General features: G+C 37.3%; 1 long non-coding RNA gene across 3 annotated transcripts in view; it reads left to right on the plus strand.

Annotated features, from left to right (window-relative positions):
• LOC116591315 overlaps positions 1-12,138 on the plus strand; it is an 86,407-nt gene extending 74,269 nt beyond the window's left edge. Inside the window, exon 6 of one of the 3 annotated variants that reach the window (XR_004285942.1) lies at positions 11,828-12,138. This is a non-coding gene — a long non-coding RNA (uncharacterized LOC116591315). The remainder of the gene's footprint in view (positions 1-11,827) is intronic. The other 2 variants (XR_004285941.1, XR_004285944.1) reach the window with 2 other exon arrangements.
• Positions 12,139-18,063: the final 5,925 nt, after the last annotated feature.

The following is an 18,063-nucleotide window of genomic DNA, read 5'->3' on the forward strand; positions in this document are numbered from 1 at the left end:
AAATTAACCAGGAGTTATAATTAACATTGATTGAGTGCTTACTCCACCAGGCACTATTCTAAGTGCTTTATGAATATTACCTCATGTAATTCTCACAACACCCTGACGAAGAAGATACTGCTACAATCTCATAGTCAGTTATTTCTACCATTTTATAGCCATGCCTTCAGTTTCCTTTGACATTCCACAACACTTATTTATTTAGCCAGTTGTGGGCACATTTTATCCTCCCTGTTTTCACACTATTAAAAAATAAATCACATAACCGTAGGAAAAAACTGCATCATCCTATTGCTTGGCTCACATTCCTAAGCTAGGATTCTAATAGTATTCAGTAGCCTTTGCTACTGAATTAGAATAGATTCCTTTCCCACTGTTAGGGAAGAGTTTCAAAGCTTTAACCCTCTGTTCAAGCTGTATTTTCTATTCTACTACTCCTACTCTATTCTATTCTCACCCTCACTCTCAGCCTGGGCCTTGACTTTCTACTTCACTGAGAAAATAGTTATCATGAGGTATAATTTTCCTCTCCCTTACCTCTAAATCTGTCTGTATGTGCTATTTCTTATTTCTTGTCCCCAGCCCGAAAGGAAAGAGATCACCTTAATTCTCCCCCCCATTTTCTCCTTCAGGATTTCATTTCATTAATCTCTCTTCTGCCTTCCATCTTTCATTGAATATTGAGCATAAACTATGTGCCAGACACTGTTCTAGAGACATGAGATGCTTATGTCTAGAGACATAAATGCTTATTTCTAGAGACGTAAGTGGACACAACAAAGATCCTTGGCCTTGACTAACCTATTACATTTTAGCTTCTCTACTGCTTCATTTTTCTTGGATTTTCTTCAGATGATTAAACTCGCCTCATCTACCCATCTACCCACCTCCCAAATATTGTGTCTGTTGATATCTCCCTCTTCTCTTCATCATTAAATTACTGAAAAGAGTATTCTGTGGAAGTAAGAAGACTATACCTTAAGCATGAAATACATAAAAAAAATCCTAAGCATAAAGAAATATGCACTGTGATACCACCAAATAAAATGCCAATGGGCCACACAGCTTCACATTGGTCCCTTCACTTCCTGCGGCAACCTGCTTCTCTTGATGTGAGAGTACACCAACATTCAGATAAAGCACTTCCAGAAATGATGTATGTTCAAGGGATGTGATTCAACACACTCAAACTTAAGAAACCAGGTGACAGCAACCTTTACTATCAAGTGGCTAAAGGCCAGAACAAAGATTAGAAGTCATATGTCTCCAGGCCTCCAGCTCAAATCCAGGTCAAATTCTAAGGGAGAAATTGTGAAAGTGCAAGTTAAAATAGAATGGGAAGTCAAGTCAAGGAGAATATACCCATAATTTCTCTTAGGCAAAAAGCAGGCCTCTAAAGATGAACAATAAATAGGAAAACTTGAATACCACGACTGTGTGAAACTATTATAGATGAATTAAATAAATGTGATATGAGCAAGACAAATGGAAAGTACTTTGTTCAAAATGTGCTTATAATGGAAAAAATGCAATTTCTTTTTTTTTTTTTTAAGATTTTATTTATTTATTTGACAGACAGAGATCACAAGTAGGCAGAGAGGCCGACAGAGAGAGGAGGAAGACTTGATGTGGGGCTCAATCCCAGGACCCTGGGATCATGACCTGAGCCGAAGGCAGAGGCTTTAACCCACTGAGACACCCAGGTACCCAAAATGCAATTTCAAATAAGGATCTTTCACCTGTCATTTTGGTCAAGATTAGAGAATAATGATCTTGTATTGGAAAGAATAGAGGTTAAATATTACACACCATACACCATTGGTTGATTGACATTATACACTAAGACAGAAAGAACAAAAAATAACTTGGGGTGGCTTTAGCAAAAATGGTGACATTTATTAAAACGGTGTGGGGTGTCATACAGAAATAAGTGGCTACAATGGATCCAGGACACAAGAGGTTAGAACTAGGAACTGGAGAGCTCTCAGAAACACAGGTATTATTAAGTATTCTCATAACCTCTCCATCAAATCTAAATATATATATCTACATGTATCTAAACTTAAATTCTGTGCATATATGTCATGAGTAAAAAGGATTAAAAATAGTATGTACAGTACAATATCACTTTTGTTCAATATTAAACAAAACTGGCTTTTTTTGCCTTTCAAGATTTGATTTAAATTCAAGTTAGTTAAGATTTGGTGTAGTATTGGTTTCAGGAGTAAAATTCAGTGATTCATCACTTACATATAACACCTATAACATTGTAACAAGAGCCGTCCTTAATATCCATCACCCATTTAGGACATCCCTCCATCACCCTGTTTGCTCTCTATCCTCAAGAGTCTTTTATGGTTTTCTTCCCCTTCTCTCTCTCTCATCTCTTTTTTTCCCTTTCCATTTCTATATGTTCATATGTTCTGTTTCCTAAATCCCACATATAAGTGAAATCATATGGGATTTGTCTTTCCCTGACTGACTTATTTCAATTAGCATAATACACTCTAGCTCCATCCACATCACTGCATATGGCTAGGTTTCAATTTTTTGATGGCTTGTGTATATCTTTTCCCATTCATCATTTGGTGGATGGACACTTGGGCTCTTCCTATAGTTTGGTTATTATTGATAATGCTGCTATAAACAGGAGCAGATACCCTTTCAAATCTGATCTTTGTATTCTTTGGGTGAATACCTCATAGTGCAATTGCTGGGTCATAAGATTATTCTATGTTTAACTTGTAGAGGAACCTCCAAACTGTTCCCTGGACTGGTTGCACCCATTTGCATTCCTACCAACAGTGTAAGAGTTCCTCTTTCTCTGCATCCTCACCAGCATCTGTTGTTTCCTGTGTGGTAAGTTTTAGTCATTATGACAGGGGTGAGGTGGTATCTCATTGTGATTCTGACTTGTATTTCCCTGCTGATGAGTGATGTTGAGCATCTTTTCTCATGTCTGTAAGCCATTTGGATGTCTTCCTTGGAGAAATGTCTATTCAGATCTTCTGCCTATTTCTTAACTGGATTATTTGGGTTTGGGGTATTGAGTTTGATAAGTTCTTGATAGATTCGGGATACTAACCCTTTTCCAGTTGGGTCATTTGCAAATATCTTCTCCCATCCCGTAGGGTGCCTTTGAGTTTTGTTGGCTTTTTTCCATCACTGTGCAGAAGCTTTTATCTTGATAAAGTCCCAGTAGTTCACTTTCACTTTTGTTTCCCTTGCCTCCAGAGAGAGTCTGGTAAGAAGTTGCTGTGGCCGAGGTCAAAGAGGTTGCTGCCTGTGTTCTCCTCTAGGATTTTGCTATGGTTTGTTGTTTCACCTGTATGTCTTCCATCCATTTTGAATTTATTTTTGTGTCTGGTGTAAGAAAGTAGTTCAAGTTCCTTCTTCTGCATGTGGCTGTCCAGTGTTCCCAACACCAGTTGTTGAAGAGACTGTCTTTTCCCTTGGATATTCCTTCCTGCTTTGTCAAAGATTATTTGACCATGGAGCTGTGGGTCCCTTTCTGGGTTCTCTATTCTGTTCCACTGATCTATGTGTCTGGACTTGTGCCAGTACCGTACTGTCTTGATGAATGCAGCTTTGGACTCTAGTTTGAAGTCCAGAATTACGGTATCTCCAGCTTTGCTTCTTTTCTTTTTGATGACTGCTTTGGCTATTTGGGGCCCGTTTTGGTTCCATGCAAATTTTAGGATTGTTGTAGCTCTCTGAATAATGCTGTTTGGGTATATATGGTATTTTGATAGGGATTGCATTAAACGTGTAGATTGTGGTGGGTAGTATACACATTTTAATAATGTTTGTTCTTCCAGTCCACGAGTATGGAGTATGGAATCTTCCCCCCATTTCTCTGTGTCCTCTTTAGTTGCTTTCCTAAGTGTTCTACAGTTTTCAGAGCACAGCTCTTCTACCTGTTTCATTAGGTTTATTCTTAGGTCTCTTACATTCTTTAGTGCAAATGCAAATGGGACTGATTCCTTGATTTCCTTTTCTGCTGCTTTGTTATTGGTGTGTAGAAATGTAACAGATTTCTGCACGTTGATTTTATATCCTGCAACTTTGCTGAATTCGTGTATCAGTTCTAGCAATTTTTTGGTAGCATCTTTCGGGATTTCTACGTAGAGTATCATGCTGTTTGGGAGTTGTGAAAGTTTGACTTCTTCCTTGCTGATTCGGATGCCTTTTATTTCCTTTTGTTGTCTGACTGCTGAGGCCAAGACTTCCAGAACTGTGTTAAATAGCGGTGGTGAGAGTGGACATCCCTGTCTTCTTCCTGGCCATAGAGGAAAAGCTCACAGTTTTCCCCCACTGGGGATGATATTAGCTGTGGGTCTTTCACATGTGGCCTTTATGATGTTGAGGTATGTTCCATCTACCCCTACTTTGGTGAGGGACTTTTAATCAAGAATGGATGCTGTGTTTTGTCAAATGCTTTTTCTGCATCTATTGGTAGGATCATATGGTTCTTATCCTTTCTTTTATTAACATGATGTATTATGTATTATGCTGACTGATTTGCAAACATTGAACCATCCCTACAACCCAGGAATAAATCTCACTTGATCGTGGCGAGTGATTCTTTAGCATACTGTTGGACTGGATTTTCTGATGTTATTGAGAAGTTTTGCATCCCTGTTCATCAGGGTTATTGGCTTGTAATTCTTGTTTCTCGTGGGGGTCTTTGTGTGGCTTTTAAATTGAGGTAATGGGAGCCTTGTAAGAGGAGTTTGGAAGTTTTCCTTCCATTTCTGTTTTTTGGAGCAGTTTGAGAAGCATAGGTATTAATTCTTCTTTAAATGTCTGATAGTATTCCTCTGGGAAACCGTCTTGCCCAGGACTTTTGTTTGTTGGGCGATTTTGGAGTATTGATTCAATTTCTTTGGTTATGGGTCTGTTCAAATTTTCTATTTCTTCCTGTTTCAGATTGAGTAGTTTGTACTCTTTTAATGAATATAGTCTTAAGGTTTAAAAACTTTTCAGAGTTCCAGTATTCCTAATATTTATATCAATGTTTAGGATTTGAATAATGTTTATCTCAAGTGGCAATTGAAATAATTGTATAAGGATTGAAATTCATGTATAACTTCATTTTGATTATAGAATATCAATAGCATACTAATAATATTGAACTAAGATTATATGCTTGAAAAATTTGAAATATTGAATAATATTGATCCTCTTTTTTGATAGACGGTATAGACAAGGGAGAAGAGTATACTTTGGGGAAGAAAATTATCATAATTTGTAAAGCATTCAATTATATACATTTTCAATTCTTATTGAAATGGCTATAGTGAAAGTTTTATCACAAATATTTCCAAGTATCAAACTATTTTTGTATGTTGGAGGACATAACAAAAGGTATTTATTTAGTACTCTTAAAGTTAATCTGACTGTATTAAGTAAAACCCCATTTAACTGCCATGATAGTGTATTCTTTTATTTTTTTATAAGATTTATTTATTTATTTGATAGACAGATCACAAGTAGGCAGAGAGGCAGGCAGAGAGAGAGGGGGAAGCAGGCTCCCCGCTGAGCAAAGAGCCTGATGCGAGGCTCGATCCCAGGACCCTGGGATCCTGACCTGAGCCGAAGGCAGAGGCTTCAAACCACTGAGCCACCCAGGCACCCAAGGTATTCTTTTGGTTAACAGAACTTTTTACATGTCTATGAAAGCTTATGCCATAATCATGACAATGTTTTTGCTTTGAAGATCTGAAGCTGAAGTAATGGAAAGCCAGTGTCATGGAACTTACATACAGGCACAATATTCCCATGGTATACATTAAAAAAAAAAAAAAATCCAGAGTGAAAATCCATCCTTCAGTCCTTTGCATCAACCACCAGTTCCTTTACCTGGAGTCAGCTTGGAGTCTTTGGTACAAGTCACTACCACTTTTTGTCTGGATCACTGCAAAAGCATCCTAACAGATACCCTGCTTCCTCCTTTGCCCATATGTTCTCCATACTGCAGCCAGAGTGGTGCTTTTAAACATGATCACATCATCACTCTTCTATGAAGACCCTTAGTCATTTCATCTCTTAGAGTAAAAGACAAAATCCGTACTAATGTTGCCCAAGCCCTACAGAATCTTCCTCCCCCCATTATCGCTTTGGTATTATTTCCTCCTTCCTCTTAGTATTCCACCAGTCTGACTTCCTTATTTTTCCCCTGCTCCTTTGCACTTTTTTCTTCTACCTGTAATGTGCTTGGGCTGGTATCTTCAGTCCTGTTCAGGCTTCTGAGCAGATACCTCCTTATCAGAAAGGCCTTTCCTGGCCATCCTGACTACCCAGCATTCCCTGACCCCCTTCCCTGATTATTTTTCTCATAAAACCTCCATGACTGTTTAAAAATATACCCAGAATTTTTTAATTCAAATTTGGTGAGGCCAGTAGATGAGAGAAGATTGTCACTGAAAAAATGGTTTGTTACAGTTTGCAAGAGAAAGAGGCACTCTTTCTTGCTATTCAGGGCCGTATGGGAAAGGGTGGGGTGGGGGGGTGGGGGGGCTGTCAGGATATAGAAGGTGTGAGAGGAAAGCATGGGGTAGAACAATTATTGCGTTTTTTTGGTGGGAAGAAATGGAAAAGACAGAGTAAGCACCTGAGCAAATTTAGAATTGGATAGTTTGAATAATTTGGCAGGCTCTGAGATATGTAACTAGTCCCTAGATTCCCAGCTGATACTCAGGCGCTTACTAACTCTGCCTGCATTATCAATGCAAGCATGAACTTTGTATTGTATACGTTTTACTTGCCTGTTTTAAAGTTTATACAGTATATTACATTCCTTACTTATTTTTGACCTTCGCAGCAGTCCTACAAGGTCATTATTTCAGTTATCTCCATTTATAGCAACAAAGACAGCTCCAGGAGGACAAGAAATTTTGCCTGAAATTAGTGTTTAAGTGGCAGAGCGAGAATCTGAATCATTTTCCCCTGTCTTCTCTTCCTTATTTCTTTGGTTTAAAACTTCTTGTGGGTTTTCCTGGCTAATAGACAAAATCTAGCCATCTGTCTTTTTTTTTTTTTTTTTCCTCTGCAAACTTATATCCCAGGCAGAGTGATCTCTGTACAGTAATTTGGACACATCGCACTTTGTCAACTCTGTACTTGTGTATGCTGTTCTCACCACTGGGATTGTTCATCTTGGCATGATAGATCATTCAAGAGCTACCTTTTCTGTGAACCATTTTCATTGCCTTCTTCCTCTTCCCATCCTAGCTATACAGAAATTTCTCCTTTTTCTAAACTGTAACCTTTTTAACTAAAACTCTTACAGAACTTAGAAAAACAATGTTATAGTTATTTCTCTTATTTTCCTGTGGGTTTATTTTATTGCTTATAGTTTCTTCTATACAGTAGAAGTCAGCCCTGAAAAGTTTCTGTTAGGTGTGTCTCACTCCTCTACCTCCCAACCTCAGCAAGGAGCACATTGCTTTGTATATATTTGTACCTAATAAGTATGAATTGAGTAAAACATTAATCTTTTGGGTGAATTGGGATATATTCATTGAGAATATAATATGCTGTAATTAGTTGAAGCATTCATAAGAAGATAAGTGGATTAATGAATTACTGTAAGGCACTTAAGTTTTATTTGAAAACCTTCTGAAATCTCAGTGTGTCCATATATATTTGCATTTTAAATAATCCTTAATCAATTAAATAAGTGCCCTTTATACTCTTTGAGTTTTTTTTTTAAGATTTTATTTATTTATTTGACAGAGAGATAACAAGTAGGCAGAGCAGCAGGCAGAGAGAGAAGGGGAAGCAGACTCCCTGCTGAGCAGAGAGCCCAATGTAGGGCTTGATCCCAGGACCCTGAGACCATGACCTGAGCTGAAGGCAGAGGACTAACCCACAGGTGCCCCACTCTTTGAGTTTTTGAGCTAGAAGGTTTACATCTTGTATTTAAAAGCATTTGAAGTTTGAAGTAGTATTAAAGCCAAACCCTTAACAGACAAAAGATACTTTGGGCTAGGAACATTGCAACAAACATATTTTTTAAGATCCTTGTGATATACCATGTAGCATCATATTCCATGTTTGTCATATCTTGCTACTTGCTGTGAATATCTCTATTTTATGTAGGATGCCACAATCAATTGGGAAATTGGGAAAATGCACTTACTGGACAAATTTGAAAAAAGGGTATTATTTCCAGAGCTATTACACAATTGTCAATGTTTAACACTTTTGCTAAATAGAGATGAGGTTGATATTTAGTACCTGTATTATTTTCTCGCAGCTGTTGTAATAAATTACCACAAACTTGGTGGCCTGAAACATCAGTTTATTCTCTTACAGTTCTGGAGGGCTGAAGTCCAAAATCTTTATCACTGGGCTGAAATTAATGTGTTGGCAGGGTGACATTTCCTCTGGAAGTTATAGGAGAGAATACATTCTTTGCATCTTCCAGCTTCTGGTGGCTGTCAGGATACTCTGGCTTGCAGCCATATCACTCCAATCTTCAAGGCCAGAATCTTCAACTCTCTCTGCTCTGTCTTTATATCCTTTTCTTATGTGTGTAGTCAAGTCTCCCTTTTTTAAGGATATATGTTATGGCATTTAGGGTCCACCTGAATAATCCAGGATGATCTTTCCGTCCCAAGCTCCTTACCTTCATCACATCTGCAATGACCTTTTTTCCTTATAAGGTAACATGTACAGGTTGATAGCTCTTTTGTGAGTTTGATTTGCTTTTCTCTGATGACTAATGAAAGTGAATACATTTCCATATCTATATAGGTTGTTATATTCTTCTATGAATCATTTGCTCATATTTTTTCCTATTGGCTGGCTGTTTTCTTTTTATAAGAAATTGATTTGTACTTGGTTCAAATTCCTTGTTAGGTGGATTTGTTACCAATATCTTTTCCACTCTGTGACTTGCTTTTTCATTTTCTCAGTTATGTCTTTTGATGACCAGAAGGTCTTAATTTTTATGTGGTTCAATTTAACAATCATTTCTTTTATGATTAATATATTCTTTATCCTATTTAGGAAATCTTTGCTTGCTCCAAGGTCATGAAGATGTCTTCCAGGGGTGCCTGTCTTGTTCAGTCAGTAGAGCATGTCACTCTTGATCTCAGGGTTGTGAGATCAAGCCCCACATTGGGTGTGAGAATTACTTAAAAATAAAATCTTAAAAAAAGAGATGTATTCAAATTTATCCTGGAACCTTTACTTATAAATCACATTTAACTTTACAATTCATCTAGAATTAATTTTTGCATATAGTGTGAGGGAAGGGCAAGATTCACTTTTTCAGATGGGTATGTACCATATTGTCTCCTTTTTTATAAATCAACTGGACTATATACACAAATTAATTTGATTTTGTAAAATTTTATATGTTCTTGGAATTGTACTTGGTTCTAATGATATGGAAATAATAGAGATTATCTATTCTGAAGATGGTCTTGGTTGAATCAGGAAGATAATGAGATAATAATGAAAACACAGTAATCGTATTAAAATTGTATGCTGTTAGTTAAGAGAATAGGTAGGTGTTCTGTGTGTAATGAGGAAATCTTTGCTAGAGGAGGCAGAATTTGAGCTGGATCTTGAAAAATGAGTAGGTCTTTGATAAATGCATCCCATATAGAGAGAAAAATAGTGAAAATACACAGGATTGTCAAAGAGCAGGTGAGTTCATAAAATAGTGAGAAGTTTGCTATAGGAAGCAGTGTGCAAGAAGGTGAGATTGGGGAGGACAAGAGAGGAATGAGTTGATGAGCCTAGAACATTTTAGACAGAGAAGATTACATGTGTAGAATTAAGTAATTATAAAGGAACATGGCATGTTTATCAAATGGTGAGAAGTTCAGTATGACTAGAAGATAGATTGGGTTTGCATGGGAGAGTGGTGAGAAGGAGTATCAGGGGAGAGATGAACTAATGAAGATGAAGATGAAAGTTGTGTTGGGCTTTATTTTGAAGGAAATTAAGGAGAAAGAAAGTTTCCAATTAGCAAGTTGTATAATTAAATCTGGCTTTTAGGAAAATGACCCCTGGGACATAGAGGATAGATTAGAAAGTGGGAGATTGGTAGATGGAAATAAGAAAAATGAGGGTTGGCCAAGGGGTGGCAGTGATGATGGTGAGGTAGTGTCAGATGTGGAACAAGTCTGATGTATAGTCAAGAGGACTTGGTGACCATGAATGGTGAGAAATAAGCAGGTGTGACAGATGACAAGTATATAGTTTGAAAGACTGAGTGAATGGTTATATTATCAGATGATAGAGGAAATATGAGGAGAAGCTTGGCAGTAGCAAATAATAAATTTTGGACTTAACAGATTTGAGATGCTAGTACATTAAGTAGTTGGAGACATCTAGGAAAATTAAAAATAAGTGTGTGGAACTCAAGAGGGAGGTAGAGAGGTCATAGCTCTAAGTGTATATTTGAGAATCATCAGCACAGAGAAGATACTTGAAACCATAGGAATCGATGAAGTCATCCAGGGAGAGTAAGAGAAGGATTAAGAAAATAAGTTTATAGTCAATCCGGACTAACTCGAACACTTAAGAGGAGTAGAGGAAAATGAGCCTGTGAAGGTGGGATATTTGCACTGCTCCATCTTTGGTTTCTAATTTTCAACAATAGCATTATTTCTTGTGTAATATAAAGTAAGATGAAAAGAAGTAATTAGTATAAAATTTAGGAAGAACAGGAGGGAGTTATGTCCAGAAGTTAGGGGTGTTCATAGCTTTAGATGACACACAAGGTAAAAATAAACCATATAATCTGTTAATGAACTTTCCTTTGCTTTTATTGGGATAATGTATATATAGGGTTTTAAAAAATCAAATAGTACATAAAAGCATTTGATAAAAAGCAACAATTTTCCTTCCTGCCCAGATCTATTTCTCAAAAGCAGCTTATGTTTAACTCTGTTTTTTTTTTAAGTTGTAAAATGTCTAAATATAAGCTTGGATAGTATGCTTGTTCTTCTGTATTTTGATTTACCTACTTTAGATCGTGACTGTTGTGCTAGGCAGAATTCTAACATGCCTCCAAAGATTCTCTCCATGGTTTGCATGCCTTGTATAAATCCTTCTGCCTTGGGAATTGGTGGTGCCTGTGAATATGGGCTGTTACTCTAATGATTAGGTTATTAGTCAGTTGACTTTTAGTTAATGCAAAGATTATCCTGGGTAACATATTCAAATGAGTCATTAAAAAAGGGAACAGGCCTTCAAAAAAAAAAAAAAAAAAGATTCTCCTACCATACTTGAAGAAGAAAGCTGTCATATGTTGAGAGAAGAGAGCCATCTGGCTAGGACCTAGCTGTGGAGAGCGAACCCTGGCTGACAGTAGCAAGAAATCAGGGACTTCAGTCAAACTGCAAGATGATGAATTCTGCCAACAGAGTTTGGAAAAGGGCCCCAAGCCTCAGATGTGATTGTAGCCCGGGCTGACACCTTACTTTCAGCCTAATGAGATCCAGAGCAGAACATTCAGCTAACCTGTGCCCAGACTCCTGACCCACAGAAAACTGTGAGATAATAATTTTGTGTTGTTTTAAGCTGATAAATCTGTAAGAAGTTGTCATGCAGAAATAGAATACTGATAACAAATTTTAACTTCAAATGAAAAGATATGATTTATTTACTTTATCTCTTCTTCATTTCTCCTCCCATTATTTAAATGTTATAATGACTTTAGTTCTTCAAATGGTTTATTTTGTTTGTTTCACTGCTATTTTTTATTCTTTTAAATTTCAGTCAGAATTTTGATTCCTCTTAATGTGAAAGAAAGATATTAACAATTATACTCTTTTTTTCCTCCTGATTTCTGCCTTTCACCTAGAGTGAGACATAATGAAGACTGCTGGTGGGAGAAACCTGGCTCCAGTCTGGGGCATCTAAGGATACACAGCTGCACAGTGATGGAAATATTGTGTAATAAAAACAGTACACTTGCTCAGAGTGAATTATTATTAATCTATAAGGAATGTGAGTTAATTGAAAAAGGGTGTATGTTCTTGCCAGTGGATAAAACTCGGCTGTGTTTCTCAGGGATGCTCTGCCCTACCTATTGAAACCATCCCCTGAGATGCTCAGGGAAGACAAGTAAAAGCTACCAGGAAAAGGCTAAGGGAAATTAAGTTAAGTGTAGAAACTCTGCCTAGGAAGCTAAAGGATAATTTAAGTTTATCTGATGTCAAGGGGCTTAGGTATAATTTAATGCTGGGAAGATAAACAACAGTTTCATCTAATTGGGAGCCCCCAGTATCATTGGGTTTCCTCATCCTCTTCAATCTGCTTGAATCCTTTGCTGTTAAGGAAGATGGATTTTATAGAGATCTTTGGAAGTGTGGTAATGTCTTGCAACACTGCTCTGTATGCATTCCAGGTTATTACCATTAAGAGTCTCTTCTATAACCCAAATTGTGTTCTGGGTTTAGTTTAGATTCAACAGGAAAGTTTGAAAATGATAAACAGTATTTCCAGTGTTATGAACCCATCATTGTGTTTGAGTTGTGAGTAGGAGAAACCAATTTTAGTTACCTTAAGCAAAAGAGCTTTTTTTGGTTGGGTAGGATCTCAGTCCCTGGGATTGATGGAAAGTATAGAGAACCTGGCTCAGACACCTAGTGCTATAACTAAAGTAAATGTATGGGAGATTGAAGAACTAGGATAGGGAGTCTGAAAGGCTGAACCCCCAGACCATGGGTGATAGGTGGAAAAAAAAATCTCATCTTTCAGAGGGACTCTTAAGGGACTTCTTTGAATTTCATCAAAGGTTGAGGGTAGGGCACCTTGATTATATTTCCACTAAGACTGTATCCCATGAAAGAGAAAGTTTCCCAAAGGAGACAGAGGAATTACTGGCAAGGATGTCTGGATGCCAGGTAGTGGAAAAAAGTTCTGAGGATCACATGGTGTCTAGAATTTGCAAGCCTGAAGGGAATCTAGGTCCTCTTCAGGGCTGCAAAAGGCTAAACTGAAAAGGGATGTAGCGGGAAAGCAAGGATGTCATCAAACATTAAGCTAGACTAAGAAAAGCAATGTCCTCATTCACTAAGCTAGATCAAAAAAGCACCTCTAAATCTGGGAATTTAAACCTTTCTGCTTTGAAATGGTCATATTCCAAGTCGTGAAGGGAGAGGATTTCGGTGTTTCTTCTTGCCTGCAAAGTTTCTCCACGTTGCCCAATTAATTTAAGACTCAGTGTTCAGAAAATTATAATAATATTATTTCTCTTTACTTCTGCTTGTGTAATAACCAGGCCTTCTTTGTTTGTTGTTGTATTATTCCTTCTAAAGTTTTCCTACTCTGTTGCAGAAAGTGCTACTTGGATTGTGAAGTCCTCTTCAAGTTACAAAATGTACAGGAGACTGCTTTCTGAATTTCTAAGAGCTTGTTCTTTTTCTTTTTCTTTTTTTTTTTTTTAGATCGGTTCTTCACTGGGACAGTTAAGCTGAGATTTGATAATTATCTTAATACTTCAATAGGAAATCCTCAGTTACATAAAAGTGAATTACTTTGCTATAGTTTGGACAGCTGTATCTGTTCTTCCCATCACTTGGCCACTCAGGTCCTTTGCATAAGTTTCTTTAGAAGGAAGTTGGATGCTGAAGTAGGCAGCATCCTTTCAGAGGCTGTGAACATCCAATTGGAATGTGGTTGTGTTGTAAGCCTGAGAAATGGTTACCACGAAGATAATGTGATTGACTTTTCTATCACCACTTTAAAAAATAATTATGTACTTGACTGCTACTTGAGGAAAGAAAATATTATCAAATTAGATTTTTCTTCCCATTTAAAAGTAGAAACCTTTCCTAATTGCTCAAGAAAAATGAAGCCTGTATGATTCCTTGAGGCACATATAAGCCTACATGTGGAAGACTTAGTAGTCTTATCTAACTGCTTATTTAAAAGTCAGTAAAAACTTAGTAAAGGTATACCTGATTAGATTTTAATATTCTAGGTTTTTCAGCTTTATAATTAAATTCAAAGTGTCTGTATAGAAATTTGTTTCAATGATTTTAGGGAAAAGAAAATGTTCTTTGGGGGATGGGACAAGAGAATCTATTCCTTCTTTAGCAGCTTTCTTTCACTTTAGTGCCTTTTCTCTTTTGAGACCATTTTTTTTTTCTTTTTCCTTTAGAGAAGCTTAAAGTTCTTCCTTAGTTTCCCCTTCTGTCTCATTTTCCAGAGCCATCAACTCCTGTCTCATAAATATCTCTGGAAAACCTCTCATTCACTCCTTTCCCACTGCCCAAGTTCAGACTTGCATCATCTATTTTGGAGACAATGCAACAGTTTCCATTTTTGACGTCTTCCATCTCAGTTCACCTTTCCTATTGCCACCAGAATTATTGTCCTCAAATGCAAAACTCTCCTGCTTAAAACCCTTCTGCAGTTCTCTTTCAATTGTGGATTAAAACCCAGACGTAGGATCATAAGGTCCTCAGTGCTGTATCTTCTGCACAGTTTTCTTTCTTGCCAACCATTCCTATCCACACATGTTCCAGAAACACTGGACCATTATGTATCAAATCCAAAAAAATCATTGCCAAGACCAATGTCAAGGAGCTTACCAGCTGCATATGTTTCTTTCTTGGAGCTTTATGATTTTATAAATCATAAATATGATTTCACTTTATGATTGAAGTCTTTAATCTGTTTTGAATTAATTTTTGTGTATGGTATAAGACAGTGATCCAATTTTGTTCTTTAGCATGTGGCTTTCCGGTTTTCCTAACACCATTTGTTAAAGAGCCTTTTCATTTCCCATTGTGTATTCTTGGCTTTTGTCATAAATTAGTTGACCATATATGCCTGGGTTTATTTTTAGGCTCTGTTTTCTATTCTGTTGATTTATTTGTCTGTTTTCGTGCCAATACTATAAAGTTTTGGTATTATAGCTTTGCAATGTTATTTGAAATCAGTGAGTATAATGCCTCTAACATTGTTGTTCTTCTTTTTTTAAAAAATATTTTATTTATTTGACAGAGAGATCACAAGTAGGCAGAGAGGCAGGCAGAGAGGAGGAAGCAGACTCCCTGCAGAGCAGAGAGTCTGATGTGGGGCTCGTCGATCCCAGGACCCTGAGATCATGACCTGAGCCAAAGACAGAGGCTTTAACCCACTGAGCCACCCAGGTGCCCCCTTCTTCTTTTTTTTTAATTAAAAGAAAAAAAATTTTTTTTTTTTTAATTTGACAGACAGTGATCACGAGTAGGTAGAGAGGCAGGCAGAAAGAGAGAGAGAGAGGAGGAAGCAGGCTCCTCGCTGAGCAGAGAGCCCAATGTGGGGCTTGATCCCAGGACCCTGGGACCATGACCTGAGTCGAAGGCAGAGGCTTTAACCCACTGAGCCACCCAGGCACCCCTGTGCTATTGATTTCTAATTTAATTTCATTATGATTGGAAAAGATACTTGTATGATTACAATCTTCTTGAATTTGGTAAGACTTGTTTTGTGGCCCAATACGGTCTATTTTGGAGAAGAATCTGTGTTCACTTGAGAAGAATCTGTATTCTGTTGCTGTTGGATGGAATGTTCTTTATGTATCCTAGATTTATTTTTTCTAACATGTACTATAAGTTCAATGTTTCCTATTGATCTTCTGTCTGGCGATTCTGTACATTATTGAAAGTAGGGCATTGCTGTGTATTCTCTCTTCAATTTGTCTTTGCTGTATACATTTAGGAGCTCTGATGTTTGGTGCATAAATGTTTAGAATTTTATGTTCTTGTTCAACGTTTGTATAATGTGATTCTTGGTCTCTTGTTAACAGTTTTTTATTTGAAGTCTATTTTGTCTGATGTTAGCATAAGCATTCCTGCTTTCTTTTGGTTGCCATTTGCATGGATTTTGTTAATCCTTTCACTTGCAGCTTATGTGTGTCTTTGCATCTAAAATGAGTCTCTTGTTAAAAATGTAATGATCTGGGGGCGCCTGCGTGGCTCAGTGGGTTAAGCTGCTGCCTTCGGCTCAGGTCATGATCTCAGAGTCCTGGGATGGAGTCCCGCATCGGGTTCTCTGCTCAGCAGAGAGCCTGCTTCCCTCTCTCTCTCTCTCTGCCTGCCTCTCCATCTACTTGTGATTTCTCTCTGTCAAATAAATAAATAAAATCTTAAAAAAAAAATGTAATGATCTGAAGTGACACATGCACCCTGATGTTTATAGCAGCAATATCCACAATAGCCAAACTATGCAAAGAGCCAAGATCTCCATTCACAGATGAATGGGTAAAAAAAGATTTGGTTTATAGGGGAGCCTGTGTGGCTCAGTCATTAGGCCTCTGTCTTCAGCTCAGATAGTGATCCCAAGATCCTGGGATTGAGCCCTGTATCGGGCTCCTTGCTAGAAAGGAGGCCTCCTTCTCCCTCTCCCACACCCCGTGCTTGTGTTTTTCTCTCTCTCTGTGTCTCTCTCCATCAAATAAATAAATAAATCTTAATAATAGTAATAATAGTAATAAAAAGAAGATGTGATTTTATATATATAATGGAATATTACTCAACCATCAGAAAGAATGAATACTTACCATTTACATTGATGTGGATGGAACTGAAGGTATTATGCTGAGTGAAATAAGCCAATCAGAGAAAGGCAATTATCATATGGTTTCATTCATATGTGGAATATAACAAACAGTGCAAAGAGGATCATAGGGGAAGGGAGGGAAAGCTGAATGGGAAGTAATCAGAGAGGGAAACAAACCTTGAAAGACTTTTTTTTTTTTTTTTAAGATTTTATTTATTTATTTGACAGACAGATCACAAGCAGGCAGAGAGGCAGGCAGAGAGAGAGGGGGAAGCAGGCTCCCTGCTGAGCAGAGAGCCTGATGCGGAGCTCGATCTCAGTACCCTGGGATCATGACCTGAGCCAAAGACAGACGCTTTAACCCACTTAGCCACCCAGGTGCCCTGAAAGAATCTTAATTGTAGGGAACAACCTGAGGGTTGCTGGAGGAGAGGTAGGTGGGGGGATGGGGTAACCGGGTGATACTCATTAAGGAGGGCACATGAAGTGTTGGGTGTTATATGCAACTGGGTGTTGTATGCAACTGATTAGTTATTGAACTCTACATTTGAAACTAATGATCTAGTATATGTTAGCTAATTGAATGAAATGAAATAAATGAAAAATGAATAAATTAAATGAAAAAATAAAACGAGTCCTTTGTAATCAGTATATAATTGGATCTTTTATTTTTATTTATTGTTATTTTTATTTTTCTAGAGATTTTATTTATTTATTTGACAGAGATAGATCACAAGTAGGCAGAGAGGCAGGTAGAGAGAAGGAGGGGGAAGCAGGCTACTCACTGAGCAGAGAGCCCAATGCTGGGCTCCATCCCAGGACCCTGAGATCCAACATGAGCTGAAGGCAGAGGTTTAACCCATTGAGCCACCCAGGTGCCCCTATAATTGGATCTTTTAAAAAACCCAGTCAGCCAATTTATGTCATTTGATGGGAATTTAATCCATTTACATTTACATTAATTACTGATAATGAAAGATTTATTATTGCTAATTTTGTTAATTGTTTTCTGTATATTTTTTATTTTATTATTTTATTTATTATTTTTTTGGCAGGGGACAGGGAGAGAGTAAGGGAAGACAGAGTGGGAAAGAGAATATTAAGTGGGCTTGATCTCAGGTAACTGAGATCATGACCTGAGGAGAAAGAGGTACAAGATATACCCAAAATAGGAACTCTTGGTTATTTAGTCAGACAATTAACTAACTATGCCAACTAAGTAACCAAGTGTTCCTGTTTTGGGTATATCTTGTACCTTTTTTTTCTCTTCTTTTTTGTCTGTCTTCCTGTGTTTCATTGACTTTTGGTAATGATATGGTTTGATTTCTTTCTCATTTCCTTTGATGTGTATTTTATAGATAATTTCTTTGTGGTCAGCATTCCAATTATGTAAATAATCTTAAAATTATAGCTTCTATTTTAAACTGATAACAACCAGTTACACACAAAATGCCTTTACTGTTCCAACGTCCTTTTTTGTTATTGTCACAACATCTTTGTATATTATATACTCATTTTCATAGACTTATGGTTTAAAAAAGTGTT

Source organism: Mustela erminea, chromosome 5 (genome assembly GCF_009829155.1).
Source record: "Mustela erminea isolate mMusErm1 chromosome 5, mMusErm1.Pri, whole genome shotgun sequence".
Lineage (NCBI taxonomy): Eukaryota > Metazoa > Chordata > Mammalia > Carnivora > Mustelidae > Mustela > Mustela erminea.